The sequence below is a fragment of the Culex pipiens genome, chromosome 2, assembly GCF_016801865.2.
Source record: "Culex pipiens pallens isolate TS chromosome 2, TS_CPP_V2, whole genome shotgun sequence".
NCBI classification, from domain to species: domain Eukaryota; kingdom Metazoa; phylum Arthropoda; class Insecta; order Diptera; family Culicidae; genus Culex; species Culex pipiens.
In genome coordinates, this window is record NC_068938.1 from 157,968,774 (window position 1) to 157,985,529 (window position 16,756).

Genomic DNA, 16,756 nt, shown 5'->3' on the forward strand with positions numbered 1-16,756 from the left:
CTTTTTTTCAGAAATCTTAAAAAAATCGTGTCCGGCGGGGAATCGTCCCAGAAAAAAATCCTATTACTAATTTGAAGGTTTTCATGTGCTCTTTCGATTGAATTTCGGCCCGAAACCCGGAACTCAAAGCCTGATTTTTGAGAGCCCTTTTTCTGAAATACTTGTGCGATGTCTGTATCCGCTCTTAAAAATTTGTGCCTTCCATCATTGGAAAACCGCTCGTAAAACCCACAATTTTTATATTTCAGATTTGTAGCCGTGGGGTCGGAGACAAACATTTTATTTTTCGATTCACAATTTTCGACCAGTTAATGAGGTCAAAGACATATTTAGAGGTATTTTTTGGATTATTTTACAGATAACACTATTAAATTAAAAGAATTTAGTTTCAAACAAAAAGCCATTCGAAAACATGCGCCATAAACTGCTTGGGCCCAAAATTTGAAGCTTTTCCAAAATGTATTTCCAGAGATATAGCCATATTAGTGTTTTTCGTCTTATTTTTACCCTATTTTTTCCTATTAAATTTTTGGTTTTATACAGAATCATATACTGAACATCAAATAAAAAGTCCCGGTCGTCAAGTCGAAGCATATACGCCAGCAGATTTACGCTTGCGCGTTTTACGCTGCGCGTGAAAGTGTTCTTTCTGGCTTTTGATAATAGATCGACAAAGTGCAATATCGATACATATTTTTTTAAGTTAATCATAGACTAACATTAAAGACTGAGTACCCTTTATTTTTTTCTAATAATGTCAATCCAATAAGTTTTTCTTAATTAAATATAATTATCTTGCGACCCATAATGTATTTCCGAAATTTAAAAAAAAAATGCATTCGAGGTTTAGTCTAAAAAGATTCGAAGCTTTAGGTCAAATTCTCACTGGATGGTATCATTATGTTTCTGAAAAATTAATTGCTCCAATATATTTTTCGGAGTTTTATCCTTTTGTAAGAAAGGCTCTATTTTTGGTGATATTAAATCGGGTGTTTTTCTTGAATCTCGAATTGAAGAATAATTTTGTTCAACATTTTTTTTTGTGGAATGATAGATCAGAAGGTACAAAAAAATGTATTTTGATTTTGACAATTATCTTTGTCGAGCATGAAGGAATGCTGTCATGATCTCGAATTGGTTTTCAGTTATGTTTTTGAAAACCATTGTTTTCTGGATATTCATTACACCGACCAACAAAATTTCTGAGCATACTCAATTCGAGGAGAAACATGAGCTTTGATGTCTCCAGAAACATGTGCACTTAATCATGAAATCGATTCTTCACATCTTAATTAGTTTTGTTATTAAATATCGTCCAGACTCGATTATGCGAAGCCTCGATTATCCTATGTTTTGATTTTCGAAGTTCGATTATCGGATGGTTCGTTCGGGACCTCGGATAACCGAATGACGAATTTTGGATTAGATTACGGGTCGAAAAAAAATCGTGATTCGATTATCCGAAGTAATTGTTCTTTTTCGAAACCTTCGGATAATCGAATCTGGACAGTATAAGAAATAGCTGGAAAGTTTTTTTCGACAATACATTAAAATTTACGAAAAGGGTAAATAAATGTTTTTCCCATATTATTCCCATATTTCAAACTTAATGATAACTCAGTTTTTAATAAGTTTAAGAATCGCTACTAAATTCAAGCAAGAACTGTTTGACTTGTTTCTTTATTAATATGTGGCTGTATATTAAAATTGAAAAGACAAATCTTCAATGTTTTTTTTTGCGAGTTTGTAGGAAATTTTATAAGCATTGAAACAAAATGAAGAGAAAAGTAACGGGTATCAATTAAAAAACCGAAAATTTACGTTTTTGCTTCAACGATATTAAAGAAATTATTAGGCAAGATTTCCATGCTTAGAAAAATACGATATTTTCAAAAATACATAACTCAGCGGCATCATTTTTGCCATATTTCTTAGTGGCTTAAAAGGTTTCTTGTTCAAAACTTAGTAGTTTTAGGGCCGTTGCAAATATTTTTTGAAGTTTACATGTGACCCTCGACTCTGGCCAAAGTCAAGGGGGATGGGGCAAAAATAATTAAATTACAAACCATGGATAAACCTGCAATAGTTATTTTGCAATCATTATAGCCGGGACCTTGGTGTAGGGGTAAGCGTGATTGCCTCTCACCCAGTCGGCCTGGGTTCGATCCCAGAAGGTCCCGGTGGCATTTTTCGAGACGAGATTTGTCTGATCACGCCTTCCGTCGGACGGGTAGTAAATGTTGGCCCCGAACTAACCTAAAAAGGTTAGGTCGTTAGCTCAGTCCAGGTGTAGCAGTCGTCTCCCTTGGTCCTGTCTCGGTGGAGTCGCTGGTAGGCAGTTGGACTAACAATCCAAAGGTCGTCAGTTCGAATCCCGGGGTGGATGGAAGCTAAGGTGTAAAAAGAGGGTTGCAATTGCCTCAACAATCAAGCCTTCGGACACTTAGTTTCGAGTAGGAATCTCGCAATCGAGAACGCCAAGGCAATGCTGTAGAGCGAATAATTTGATTTTGATTTTTGATTTTTATAGTTTTCCAAATATCTAAATATTTCCGAAACGTTTTTTTTCGGCGAAAAAAAAAAACTTTTCGTTATACTGTACCACGGAAATTCACAAAATTCAAAATATGTTTTATCGATCCCAGACTACATATGATTTTCAAATTGTTTTCAGTTGATTAGACTTCTATTTCCATTAAAAATTTGATGTTTTTTGATAAAATATTTTCTTTTGCTTCCTGATTTTTCGGACTGATTTTGAAAAGGAGGGGGGGGGGGTGCGACATAAACTTTGAGCTTTGGCAACGGCCTTAATATGGCAAAAAAATATTAAAATTGAAATAACAATCCGTGGTTTCAATATTTGAACGAAAAAGTTGTTTAAAATGCATTTTCCAGTTGTTTTGCAACCGTTTGTTTTCAAAACATCTAAGGAATGACGGTTTTTTTTTTGCTGCAAAGAAACTTTCTGCCGTGCTGTTTGTTGGCAAGTAAATTGGAGATTTGTAGTTTTTAAAAATGCATTTTTCACAAAAAAAATTGTAAAAAACTGCATTTTCGGATAGGACTACTCCAAGCGCCAAACAAAAAAACACTAATTATGTTGCCAAGAATCTCCGATTCCATAATTGAGATAAATCGGAACACTTTTGATCTGGATCCTGCTGGGTTGACGTGGAATAGCTGATGAATAGTTGAATGACCGTATCAATGATGCAAAGAAGCTGACATTAACTTGACATAAAAATAAAATTTGCACCGGCCTTATTTTAAATATTTATTTGATTCTATAGTTGAATTAATCTCATACTTTTTAATTTTCAACCACTTCATTAGTGAAAAATGTTTATTGATCATTTGTTAATATCATGGATTTGTACTGTCGTAGCCTTTTACAACTTAACATTAAAAAGTGTACATCGATCTTGTTCAGCAGAAAAATAAATAAGCCAAATATAAACGTTAAACTAGACAACCAGACAGTTGAAACCTGTTCAAATAATAGAGATTTAGAAGTCATACTTGACTCTAAAATGACTTTCATCGAACATTAAAACACGATGGTATTCAAAGCAACTAATATGCTCAACTTATTATAACTTTTAGGACCCCTATACATTGAAAACATTGTTCATAGCTTATGTTCGCTCTATTCTTGAATATTGTACCGTCGTGTGGTGTCCACACATCAAAACACACGAAACCCGTATTGAATCAGTGCAAAAACAATTTTTACTATTTGCTCTTCGTAAAATTGGGTGGACAGTGTTTCCCCTTTCTTCGTATATTGCACGCTGTATGTTAATAAGCTTAGAAACACTTGCAAAGCGTCGTGAATTCGCCTCTCTCTCGTTCGTAAATGATCTTATTGCAAACCGAATTAATTCTCCAGAGTTGTTACAAACATTAAATTTCTATGAACCCACACGCGTATTGAGAGCACGTGAGCCTTTCGCATTGCATTTTCACAGAACTGACTACGCTAAACACGGGCCCATGCATAGAATGATGGAAACTTATAACAAATATAATAACATAATCGATTTCACAATGACAAAATCCACCATGAAAAAACAGTTCTACAATCAAAGATAGATGTTCCCCCCTTGTAATTAGAAACTAAGCAACGATCATGTAGTCTACGTATGTTTGACGAATAAATAAATAAAAACACACAGTTGTTTTGTTTTTCTATTATAGATTTTTAATCAATGTATTATTAATTTATTATTCCGTATTTCTTATAATATAATAATGTTTTAAATGTCTTTTGCAATAGGTTCAAACTTGTTTCACTTAATTAAACGGATTACGAAATTATAAAAAGAAAACTACAACAAAGCATGTCCAAATCAATTCCACAAGCATTATTATTTTTACCTTCCATAGTAAACGCAAGTTAGGAGAACTAGAATGTATTTTGGCCTGATTTATTTATACGGCAGAGAACACCAGAACAACTGTGAAGCGACAGGGCTTAGCAAAAATAGACACAAATTGAAGTTATTTTTATGACACTCCCTTGTGGGTTCCTTCAGTTGTTTGCTATCAATGGACACTACCTGGGACACCAATTCACGCAATTGTACTCTTTAATCACCCGGTCACAGAACCAAAAGCGATCACTTTTACAGCGACGCATTTACATTTGACATTCCACCGTGGCCCACGTTCAAAACAACGGAAACGCATTATCCCCCGTGGGAAACTCACGCGTTTTAATCGCTTTACACGCCCACGAAGCTCCCCCGGCCCCCTACTCCCATCATGGAACAGGGCCGCCATAAACCATGTTGTCTCAATTGTCAATTTTGTCCCTCCCCCCCGCGTAGAACCGGTTACAGATAACAAGCACCGGTGTGACACGGGGACCTACACCGGGTCCTGTGGGGACTTTTCCGAACACAACACCTCCTTCCACCTGTTTTTAAGGGTGTGTGTGTGTGTGCCTTCATGGGGAGATGTGTGCCCCTAAATGGAAATGTAATGATCCCGTTAATCCCCCCCAGGTGGAATTAATTTATTCGACACGGACGTCCACCTACATGATCGATGTTGTTGGGTGTCTCGTCAAGTAGTGAAAATGTTGATTTTTTACAGCAATGAAAAAAAAAAAGAAAAGCGATATTTTGTATACGAGCAATTGTCCACCAATATCGGAAATGGATTTATCTATATTAGTGATTTAGTTTAAATTTTGTGGAGTCCCAATGACCAATAAAATTATTTTGTGCCTTTGGGTCACCCATACAAGGCTCTATACAATTTTGGCAGCAGTCCATACAAAAATTGTACGTACATATTCGAAAATCTTTAACTTTTGAAGTAATATTCTGATCGATTTGGTGTCTTCGACAAAATTGTAGGTATTGATGAAAACTATTCACAAATAATCAAAAAGGAAAAAATGCCAGTTTTTAAATTATCTTTTTCACAAAAATTTAATTTGACCAATACGTATTTTTTAAATTCATTTCTTTATATGTTTTAGGGGACAAACAACCGCACATTTTGAGCCATAAAGAAGTATAGCGAAAAATTGTGCCACCCTGTTAGGCCATTGCAAATATTTTTTGAAGTTTATGACCCTCGGCTCTGACCAAAGTCAAGAGGGGGGGGGGGGGGGGGGGGGGAGGGGCAAAAACTAAAAAAAATATAAAATTTAAATAAAAAGCCTGGTTTCAACATTCAGTTTTGATGTTTCTGTAACGAAAACAAAAACAAAAACAAAAACAAAAACAAAAACAAAAACAAAACAAAAACAAAAACAAAAACAAAAACAAAAACAAAAACAAAAACAAAAACAAAAACAAAAACAAAAACAAAAACAAAAACAAAAACAAAACCCAAAACCCAAAACCCAAAACCCAAAACCCAAAACCCAAAACCCAAAACCCAAAACCCAAAACCCAAAACCCAAAACCCAAAACCCAAAACCCAAAACCCAAAACCCAAAACCCAAAACCCAAAACCCAAAACCCAAAACCCAAAACCCAAAACCCAAAACCCAAAACCCAAAACCCAAAACCCAAAACCCAAAACCCAAAACCCAAAACCCAAAACCCAAAACCCAAAACCCAAAACCCAAAACCCAAAACCCAAAACCCAAAACCCAAAACCCAAAACCCAAAACCCAAAACCCAAAACCCAAAACCCATTTGGCTGCCATTCTGTGGTCGAAACGACCAATCCCGTTGAAAAGGGACAGCATTCGTTTGAACAAATGAAAATTAAAAAAAAAAAAACGGGGGGATACACGTAGATACTTTCGATACTTCCCTCAAAAATACAAAAAAATCCTGTCTTGCGCTAGGACAATCGCCAATCATGCTTTACAAAAAAATATATATATGAAATTCGTGAAAATATGTGCTTTTTAAAAAAAGTCTACACAGTAAAAAAAAACAAGGTAAAATCACATCTTAAAAGGGGTACATCTTTTATGTCAGAAAAAAGCTTTAATTTTACCTCTAATAATGTGTAAATTTACATCTGGCAGAAACTAGGAAAAAATATCTGTAATCCTAAAAAAAATATCAAACCGGCGATAGTTATGTCTAGCTAACTAAGTCCGCGCCCAAACCCACACGGCCAACTCGCCGCTGTGAAAACTGGACGATCAAAGCCAATGTAACTCTATGTGCTCCGTACATTGTATACTGTATTTACTGCAAATACGGTACATAGAGGTACATTTGCTTTTATCGTCCAGTTTCACAGTGGCGAGTTGGCCTTGCGGGTTGGGGCGCGGATTCAGTAAGCTAGATATTGTGGCATTCTAGATTAGCCGTGTGATGGCTAAATTAGTGTTGAGTTTAGGTAAACACGATTAAGCGTGTGAGCGCTCGAGAGAGCCAGTGAGTGTACGAAGATGGTGGAATAAAGCGGTGCATTGCAAACCGCAATATTGTGTTTTACTTTTAAGCTTCAGGATATCACATTGGCGATCCTGCCATGATGATTTTCCCTTGTTTTGTGGAGAAAAGTAGTGAATTAATCTGTAATATTGTGTTTTTGTGAAAAAGGAAAAGAAAATTGTAGATTTTGCACGCGTGGAGTTTGTTTTGTTTTTATTTGCTTGACGGAGCTCTTGGGTTAACCCAGTGCGTGAGTAGAGTCCGACAAGAACCCGACATTGAAGAGGCATCGTCGGTCGAATTCCATTCGGTGAATAAAAATGAGTGGTTGCGGAGGAGGAAGGCGTTTTTAATGGGTAAGAGCCGTGTCGAACTGTGTTTGGTAGTAAGTGAAGGAAGGTTTATGAGTCGGCGCTTGAGGAGGTGAACGAATAAAATAAACAACTGTGAGTACAGTGACTAAATCTAAGAAGTAGATAGGGGTTTTCTGTGATTGAGCTGGGAGTTGTTTTATTGTGGTTCAGTATTGTACGGTCAGTTCCTTACTGGACTCGGTCGTTGGAAACGGCCGTCGGCTCAACGACTGTCGAAATAGGCGGCGGGCCAGATCGGAAAAAAGTGAAAGCATCTCCCTCCTCACTTCGCGTCACCATCCAACTGCAGCAGTGTTGAGAAACAAACGAAGCACGCGGTCGCATGTTGGCGGCATCCAGCCAACCCTAGGGGTGTTCATGTTTTAAAAAAAAGTATCAATTTTCAAGAAAAATTAAATATTTTCAGCTGAATTAAAAATTTGCAAAAACAATCGAACAATTATTACTGATGTTGGAGAAGTGATTTAAGATCAAAATTCTAATCCATAATTTATCTGTGAATGAACATTTTTCACACCAAACAGGAATCCCTAGGCCTATCCACTACCGTTTCCAATTACCATAAGAAAATCCGGCTATCAGCTAAATCCACAATATTATGAGCAATATATTGCTGCTAATGATAAAATAATTGTTGTGTAGTTAAAACATTATTTACTGAGCAAGATGAACAATTCAAAAAAATGTCATGTAAACGTAATATGTAATTTATTGTTGTATTGGATACGGCAACCTGTTAGAGTGCATATCAGATCAAGGAAAATCTGAGTCAAGGACTATAAGACTATACGAAAAAAACATGGAATTTGAACAATCTAGTTGTGTGTTAGTATTTATGAATTTGATGCCAATTTTGATAGCAAATGATACAATAGAAAATCAAATAGTAAATTTATGATATCAGGATTTTTAGCAGGCTTGGCAGAAGTCAATTAAGCATTTTGGTGACGAAGCAGTATTAAAAGTTAAAGTATGGACCCTGATCAATTTCTACACATTTTATAAATGAGAAATGGAGGGAGTGTGAGTGTTATAAAAAAACATGTGGGGATTTAGCCGACGTGTTTTGAAAAAAATATAGAACAAGATTTTAAATTAGAAATAGAGATGCTTCGATTCGGCAAGCAGCTGATAGGTACGATTCATTGAAAGTTAGTATGAAGAGAAAAGTCAGTAAAATTAAACAAAAGGAACCTAAAAAGAGATTTTTTTTTACTGCCAATGTTAATTAATAAATATGAAGGGTCACAATAATAATTGCGTCAAGTTATTTGATTTCAGGTTTATTTAAAAATAGTTTGTAATTTTTCTATCTTCAAATAAATGATGAAAGTATTCCAACTGTTCTGGTCAAGTAATGTAAATTACCGATTTGGATGTGTTACGATGAAATTCGATTAGATTCGATGGGAGAACTATAAGAACAATAAATGGTCTGGAGGTACAGTTCGGTTGTTTATTTAAGGAAGTTTCACACGAAAGTATAGACAAAGAATGGAAAAAAAATCAAGAGAGTTTAAATGCAGTTAGATTGTATACACGATCATTCGTTTAAGTTTTGCCTATATGAGTTTCAGGTAGTTGAGTCAAGTTGGACCCATTTCCAACTATAACCAAAGTGTTTTTGAAATTTAAGAATGGATGTCTTGGTCGAAAAAAAAATGCAATAGGTTTCAAAAAGTTGAGTCGGGTTTAGCCCAAGACCAGCAGACAAAGAGTTGAAATAGAAAGTGGATTCAGCCCATAACCTGCTAAAAAAAATGTGTTGCTGACAGTTGAGTCGGGTTCAGCCCTAGACCAACTTAAACTATCATGTGTTTGGAAAAAGTGGGTTTAGCCCATGGCCAGCGAAAGCCAAAAGTGTTGAGTCGGGTTTAGCCCAAGACCAACTTCAAGCTAAAGTGTGTTTGGAAAAAGGAGTCGGGTTTAGCCCGGGACCTTCTTAAAAAAAAGAAAGGTTGCTGACAGTTGAGCCGGGTTTAGCCCATGACCAACTTAAACTAACGTGTTTGGATAAAGATGGTGGGTTCAGCCCATGGCCAGCGAAAGCCGAAAGTGTTGAGTCGGGTTTAGCCCAAGACCAACTTCAAACTAAAGTGTGTCTGAAAAGAGGAGTCGGGTTTAGCCCATGACCTTCCTAAAAAAAGAAAAGAAGAGTTGCTGACAGTTGAGCCGGGTTCAGCCCTAGACCAACTTAAACTATCATGTGTTTGGAAAAGATGGTGGATTTAGCCCATGGCAAGCGGAAGCCAAAAGAATTGAGATGGCTTTAGTCAAAGGTTAACAGATGTAGAAAGTGTTATGGAAAAATGAGTCTGGTTAAACTTATGACCAAATATTTTAATCTGAAGTGATTCTTCAAGTTAGTCGTTACAGTTTAAGTTAATGATAAATCAGTTATCGTTAAAAAAAATGTCTTGACATTTTTTTTTGCGTTAAAGTAAAAAAGTGTTAATAAATGGGTTTAAGCGTGTTTTCACCGTTGTACATAAACATTTACCTTGAGCTTTAGGACCCTATTAACAGTACCATTGAAACGTAAGGCAAAATAAATGGCTCACATGATAGGGAGATGGTTACACGTGCTTTCAACATTTTCTATATGTAAGATGGTTACACGTGCTTTCAACATTTTCGGAAAAAGGTGAGACATGGTACCCGAGTTTGGCTCTATTGTGAATTGGTTGTGGATTAATAATGGCGAAAGAAGTTTTGCAGCAAAGCTAAAAGACCCTATGATTTTTTTTCGAATTTTTTTTTCACAATCAACAATTTTATATAACTTATGCCGGATTCGGATGAGAAAAATTATTTCCAACAGTTTGATGTACAACTTTCCAATATTTGTTTGATTTTTCTATGAGAAAACTGTAAATTTAGAAAAAGATAATAATTTGGACTATTTGGCTTTAAAGTCTGTCCAAAATCAATAAAAATTGTTGAATATACGTTAACACATCTGTTATCAACTATGTACCTAACTGTTTATTTCATTGATATATACGAGGAAACTAATTTTTTTTTCGTGTTCCAAAACATGTTTTTTTAAAGAAAAAGTTCACAAATTTTTGCGCGCCCAAAAATTGATGTTCATTATTTCAAAATCTCGTCTTTTGCAACCAGCTTCATTAAGATTGATGCAGGGAATCATGAGAAATAATCGATTTTGTTTCTTTAATCCGGCAGAAAGGCATACGATTTTAGGCAAGTAACCTCATTTTGGCGCCACCTACATTGAAACGCAGTCGCGCTGCAAAACCTCAATAAAGAAGAGTTTTGTTATTGGTCGGGTAGAAGCAGGAGATAGTGGAAGATAAATAGCAATTTGTCCCGAGATTTGTCCTGTCTCGGTAGAGTCGCTGTTAAGCAGTTTGACTAACAATCCAAAGGTAGTCAGTTTGAACTCCGATGGATGGGAGAATAGGTATAAAAAGAGGATTGCAATTGCCTCAACAATCAAACCTTCGGACATTTGGTTTTGAGTAGGAATCTCGCAATAGAGAACGCCAAGTTAATGCTGATGAGCTGATGAAATTTGTATAATGTAGGAATTCAGACATCATTTTACTTGTACCTGGATTAAAATGTCAATTTGAAAATACAAACGATAGTTCCTAGTTTCCACAAGGAAAACACCCTTGAAGAGTATGGGTACTGGCATTTGCAACGCGGATTCAATTCAATTTTTACTCAACTAATGTTGACATACGATAAGTCGCCTTCCCAAAGGTGTCTTGATAAGGTTTAGGTCGTGATGATGCGCTACCTTCCAGTCGACTTCAGATGATGATTAGAATTATACATAGGATAGTTATTATTTGTAAGGGATGTTAAAGATAGCACTAGAAAAAGTTATTAAAATGCTATGTTCATTTAATTCTATGGTAAATGTATAATTTGAAGAAATATAAACTAAAATGTTTGTGGGTAAGGCTGATCAATGTTAACAAAAGGAATTAGGAAAAACAGGCAAACTAGGATAAGGGATTTGCATTTCCGAAGATTATAGGAAAATTATGAAATATGTTTTGTACCTTATGGTATAAGTTGCTGAATTTGATTAAGACCACGGTTCGGTTAATATTATGTATTTGTTGTGGGTGGTTTTTCTCTGTTTTTTTTTCTCGTTTGTCTTTTTTTTCTTTCTTTTCAGCGGTAGCAGAGGAAGAGGGAAGAACAGAAGTAGCAACCGTTTGGAATTCAACAGACTAATGATTACTACCGGAGGGACCGAACGCTGTGTTCTCATTTCTACGATACAATTCAGCGAAGACTTAGATTTAAGAGTTAAAATACAAGTGATAGTTTTTAAGTTATCATTCATTCATAAATTATCGAAGGGGAGGATGTGGCATTCTAGATTAGCCGTGTGATGGCTAAATTAGTGTTGAGTTTAGGTAAAGACGATTAAGCGTGTGAGCGCTCGAGAGAGCCAGTCAGTGTACGAAGATGGTGGAATAAAGCGGTGCATTGCAAACCGCAATATTGTGTTTTACTTTTAAGCTTCAGGATATCACAGATATAACTATCGCCGGTTAAATATTTATTTAGGATTACCGTAAACTGGGGTCAATCGGGACACATGGGGCGAATTGGGACAGCACTTTTAACCATGTTGGAGCACAATATTTTGATTTTTCTGGTTGGTTTCGGTTAGAACAGACTCAGACCAACAAAATGTGTACATCGATTTCCAAATTTAAAAGCTTTAAGTGCTCTAAAAACTGCTGTCCCTATTCAGACTGTAGTCCCGATTCACCCCAGATTACGGTACAGATATTTTTTCCTAGTGTCTGCCAGATGTAAATTTACACATTATTAGAGGTAAAATTAAAGCTTGGTTCTGACATAAAAGATGTACCCCTTTTTAGATGTAATTTCACCATGTTTTTTTTTACTGTGTAGACTTCTATTTAAAAAGCACATATTTTCACAAATTTCATATATTTTTTTTGTAAAGCATGATTGGCGATTGTCCTAGCACAAGACAGGATTTTTTTGCATTTTTGAGGGGGGTATCGAAAGTATACTAGCAATCAGTAACCCTATCCGGTTTCGTGTGCACTAGGGTGAAAATACAAAAAAAAGACAACCTCAGCGATACTTCCTGATACCAAAGGTGGCAAAAATAAGTCATTGTGAAAATTTTGAGCGGTCGCTATAGATCGTTAAGTTTGGTACAAAAATCTTTTCATACAAAAACATCTTCTTTAAATCGCTAATAACTCGTCAGCGTTAGCTCGGATCGATTTGCGGTCCTCGACAAAGCTGTTTTTCCTAAAATTTTACTCAAGAATCTCATTCTTGACAATGATCCGCCAAATGTAACCCCATCTTTTGGTGGAATTTTGAAGTTTTTGCTTTTCCCCATACATTTTTTCTGTTTTTCCCATACAAATTGCAATGATAAAAAGCGACCCTTATACCTTAGTCGTTTTAGCCCAAAATTTGCACAGTTACTTATTTTTACCTAAAGAATTTTTCCTTGTCACCCTAGTGTGCACGTGGGCGTCACACACTGCGAAAGGCAATATATTTCCGTGCCCGGCCACGTCCAGAAAGGTGTTGGTCGTTAAGGGAAGGTGAAATTGAACCCGGCTGTTGGTCCCTACTCCGTAATTGGAGCCAGTAAGCATCTTTCCGACCAAGGGACCAACCGCCACATTGACTGTTTTGGGGGCAAAAAGGCGGGTTTCGTTTCGTTGAAATTTTGTCATATTCACCGAATTGCTGATCGTTATCGCGACGATGTTTCGGGGTTTTCCTCCCCCCCAGGAAGAGGAGTGCGAGGGCAGTCCGTCCGTCCAACGGTGGCATATTGTCTGGTCCTGTCTCAAAACCTGCCAGCAGTCCTTTCGGGTGTTCTGCCAGGGGTTTCATTAAAAAACGAGGTTATGTGCCATAACGATAGTTTGGCACCGATACGGTTTGACGTGTAATTATTCTGCGCCAGCAGTTGTGAGAGAGCGATCCCGTTTTCCGGAATAACCGAAACGCCAGATGGCAAACGGGGAACGGACGATGGGTGTGTTGGCATAGTTCGTGGGTAGTAATTTTCTGGGCAAACTAAATTGAACAAACTGCGGACTGTTTGAGCTTGTCGCTGGGAGCTGGAATTGGCAATTGCTGGTTTTAGACTCGCCTGATAGTTAAGTTGACAGAGCAATTACGTGGTATATTTTCACCAAAAATTGTAATTGCCGATATGTCGATGCCTCTGTGCTCTGATGTACTAACTGACTTTTGGGCCAAAATGAGTTAATGATGACATCTTTTAGCTAATTAAATCCCCTACAAAACGCTTCTAAGAGATCTGAAAAATTCGTTTCCTACGCGGAGATATCGCCCTGCAACCATTTGTACTAACTGACATTTTCGAACGCATCATGGATGTGCTCTCTTATTTTTCATCATGCCCTGTAAAAAGTTTGACAGTTCTCAATCTGAGGAATCTGCCTACGAAATCGGTTGTCTTCTAAAACGACCGACCAGTAAACCTACTAAGTTGGCATGCGTTGATGCCAACGTTTCAGTCGATCAATTAATCGGCAAATTAGATTGGCTTTAGTCGGGCATGCACGGAAACACACTAAGTTGGTCAAAGAATCGGTCAATGAAATACGTTTTAGTGTTGTTTACTAAATGGACTTAGGTAAATTATTGTCTGCGTTAATTTGAACCGGAATTCCTGCAATTTTCAATGTTGTAGCAAAAAGGAGCTTGTACAAAGTTTGGTAAGTATTTTCTAAGTGTTTCAATAGTCATTTTTTTGAAAAATAGGCAAGTTTATTGTTTCAAGTGTTTGCTTGTTTTTAAATGTTTTCAAGGTGATGAACCAAAACATAGTTTTGAGGTAGCGGTCCCAGCAGAAGGCCCGGCGCTTCAATTGACCATCGGTGTATTTACTTAAATCTTCTGGGGTAAGTTTTTGTTATGAAATATCGAATAAATTTTAATCACAGAACATTTGGAACTTTTTCGGAAGTTCTAAAAAATTTCTAATTCGTAAATTTATTTTTAGGTGATTGAACTAGCAGCCGAGACGTTGTAGGTATGTAATCCATAACTTTTTGGCAGCTAATTCATACGCCGGTTCCATTAAGACGCAGGTTCCCGCATTTCTCCGGGGACAGTGATTTTAATCAACCTACTAATCGGCCAACTTCGTATGATCGAGTTGGCTGATTGCGAATACCGATTCGTCGGCTTACGTCTGGGTTAAATTTCCATAAGCGTATGTTGCAACATCGGCCGATTAGTCGGTTATTTCGTCAGTCGATGCATCCGACTAAACCCGATTATATTTTAGGAACAGTAGGGTGTTTTTTCTACAGGGCAAGGACACCTGGCAAATTACCATAATATTATAGTGTAATCGTATTTTTATGGATTTGCGTGTTTTCAAAAGGTCAAGCCACCCTGTAAAAAGTTTGACAGTTCTCAATCTGAGCCGGCCGATCAATTAACCGACTAAGTTTGGATGCGTATTGTTTACAAAACTTACCCCAGAAGATTTAAGTAAATACACCGATGGTCAATTGAAGCGCCGGGCCTTCTGCTGGGACCGCTACCTCAAAACTATGTTTTTCTTCATCACCTTGAAAACATTTAAAAACAAGCAAACACTTGAAACAATAAACTTGCCTATTTTTCAAAAAAATGACTATTGAAACACTAAGAAAATACTTACCAAACTTTGTACAATAATTTACCTAAGTCCATTTAGTAAACAACACTAAAACGTATTTCATTGACCGATTATTTGACCAACTTAGTGTGTTTCCGTGCATGCCCGACTAAAGCCAATCTAATTTGCCGAATAATTGATCGACTGAAACGTTGGCATCGACGCATGCCAACTTAGTAGGTTTACTGGTCGGTCGTTTTAGAAGACAACCGATTTCGTAGGCAGATTCCTCAGATTGAGAACTGTCAAACTTTTTAAAGGGTACTAGTTTGAGCAATATTATGGAGCACTATTTTGGAAGGCAATTAGCACAAGTGTGCACATTTGGATACGTGAAGAAGTTGTAAGTTAGACGAAGTGTGTCAAATAATTATTTAGTGGCAGAGTTTTTTTTTTTAAATTGGATGACCCCTGAGTTAAGCTTAGTGTGACATTGGTAGGTGGATGTTATTGTTACGTAGTTTTTGGATTGGACGACCCCTGCAGTTGTTCTAAGTGTGCACAACGACTTAAAAATGATTTAAATTGGATATTTGGGTTACACAGAAAAAAAAAGTTGAATTTTGGAATGTTGAAAATTTGGAAGGTTGAATATTAACTCTATTTTTGAGTAATATTACATAAAAAATGTGTAAAAATGTAAACCTGATGAATATTCATCAAAAAATGATGAAAATTCATCATTTTCTGGGGTAAAATTAATCATTTATTTTGCCACAAAATCTGTCACCATTTCCTGATGAATATTACCATAACCCCTTAACTACAAGCAACAATTGTTCCAAAATGGATTATGATGTAACACACAGCTGAAAGGAACTCCAAAACTCTGTTATGTATTCCAAAAGAACTTATTGTATATTGATAATTCACCAATAAAACCGAATTGAATTGAATTGAATATTACCATAATTTTTTTTTCTGTGTAGGCTAAGTGTGAGATTAATTAGTGGATGTTATTGTTATGTGTTTTTTTTATGGATGACCCCTGCAGTTGTGCTAAGTGTGCACAACTACTTGGGGGGTTTTTGAATTGGATATTTGAGTTAGGCTAAGTGTGATATTGGTGAATGAATGATGTTGTTACGAAGTTTGTTTTTATTGGACGACCCCTGCAGTTGTGCCAAGTGTGCACAACGACTTAAAAAATGTTTTAATTGCGGTGTATTACGGTGTAACGAATGTCACGGTGTAAAGAATGCTACGATGCAACGAATGTTGCGGTATAACAATGTTACGGTGTAACCATACTGCGGTGTAACGAATGTTACGGTGTAACGAATGTCACGGTGTAACGAATGTTACGGTGTAACGAATGTTACGGTGTAACGAATGTCACGTTGTAACGAATGTTACGGTGTAACGAATGTCACGGTGTAACGAATGTTACGGTGTAACGAATGTAACGGTGTAACCATACTACGGTGTAACGAATGCTACGGTGTAACGAATGTTATGGTGTAACGAATGTCACGGTGTAACTAATGTTACGGTGTAACGAATGATACGGTGTAACGAATGTTATGGTGTAATGAATGTTACGTTGTAACTAATGTTACGGTGTAACCATACGTCGGTGTTACGAATGTTACGGTGTAACCATACTACGGTGTAACGAATGTTACGGTGTAACGAATGTTACGGTGTAACCATACTACGGTGTAACGAATTTTACGGTGTAACGAATGATACGGTGTAACCATACTACGGTGTAACGAATGTTACGGTGTAACGAATGTTACGGTGTAACGAATGTTACGGTGTAACGAATGTTACGGTGTAACGAATGTTACGGTGTAACGAATGTTACGGTGTAACGAATGTTACGGTGTAACGAA

The 16,756-nt window shown here is 36.7% G+C and overlaps 1 protein-coding gene and 1 long non-coding RNA gene across 6 annotated transcripts in view; one reads left to right on the forward strand and one right to left on the reverse strand.

Annotated features, from left to right (window-relative positions):
* LOC120424751 (uncharacterized) overlaps positions 1-16,756 on the reverse strand; it is a 422,527-nt gene that overhangs the window by 28,701 nt on the left and 377,070 nt on the right. The gene's annotated exons all lie outside the window — the stretch shown is intronic.
* On the forward strand, positions 13,653-14,562 carry LOC128092973 (uncharacterized). Its single transcript, XR_008212141.1, has 3 exons — positions 13,653-13,965; positions 14,059-14,151; positions 14,253-14,562. It is a non-coding gene; the product is annotated as an uncharacterized LOC128092973 (long non-coding RNA).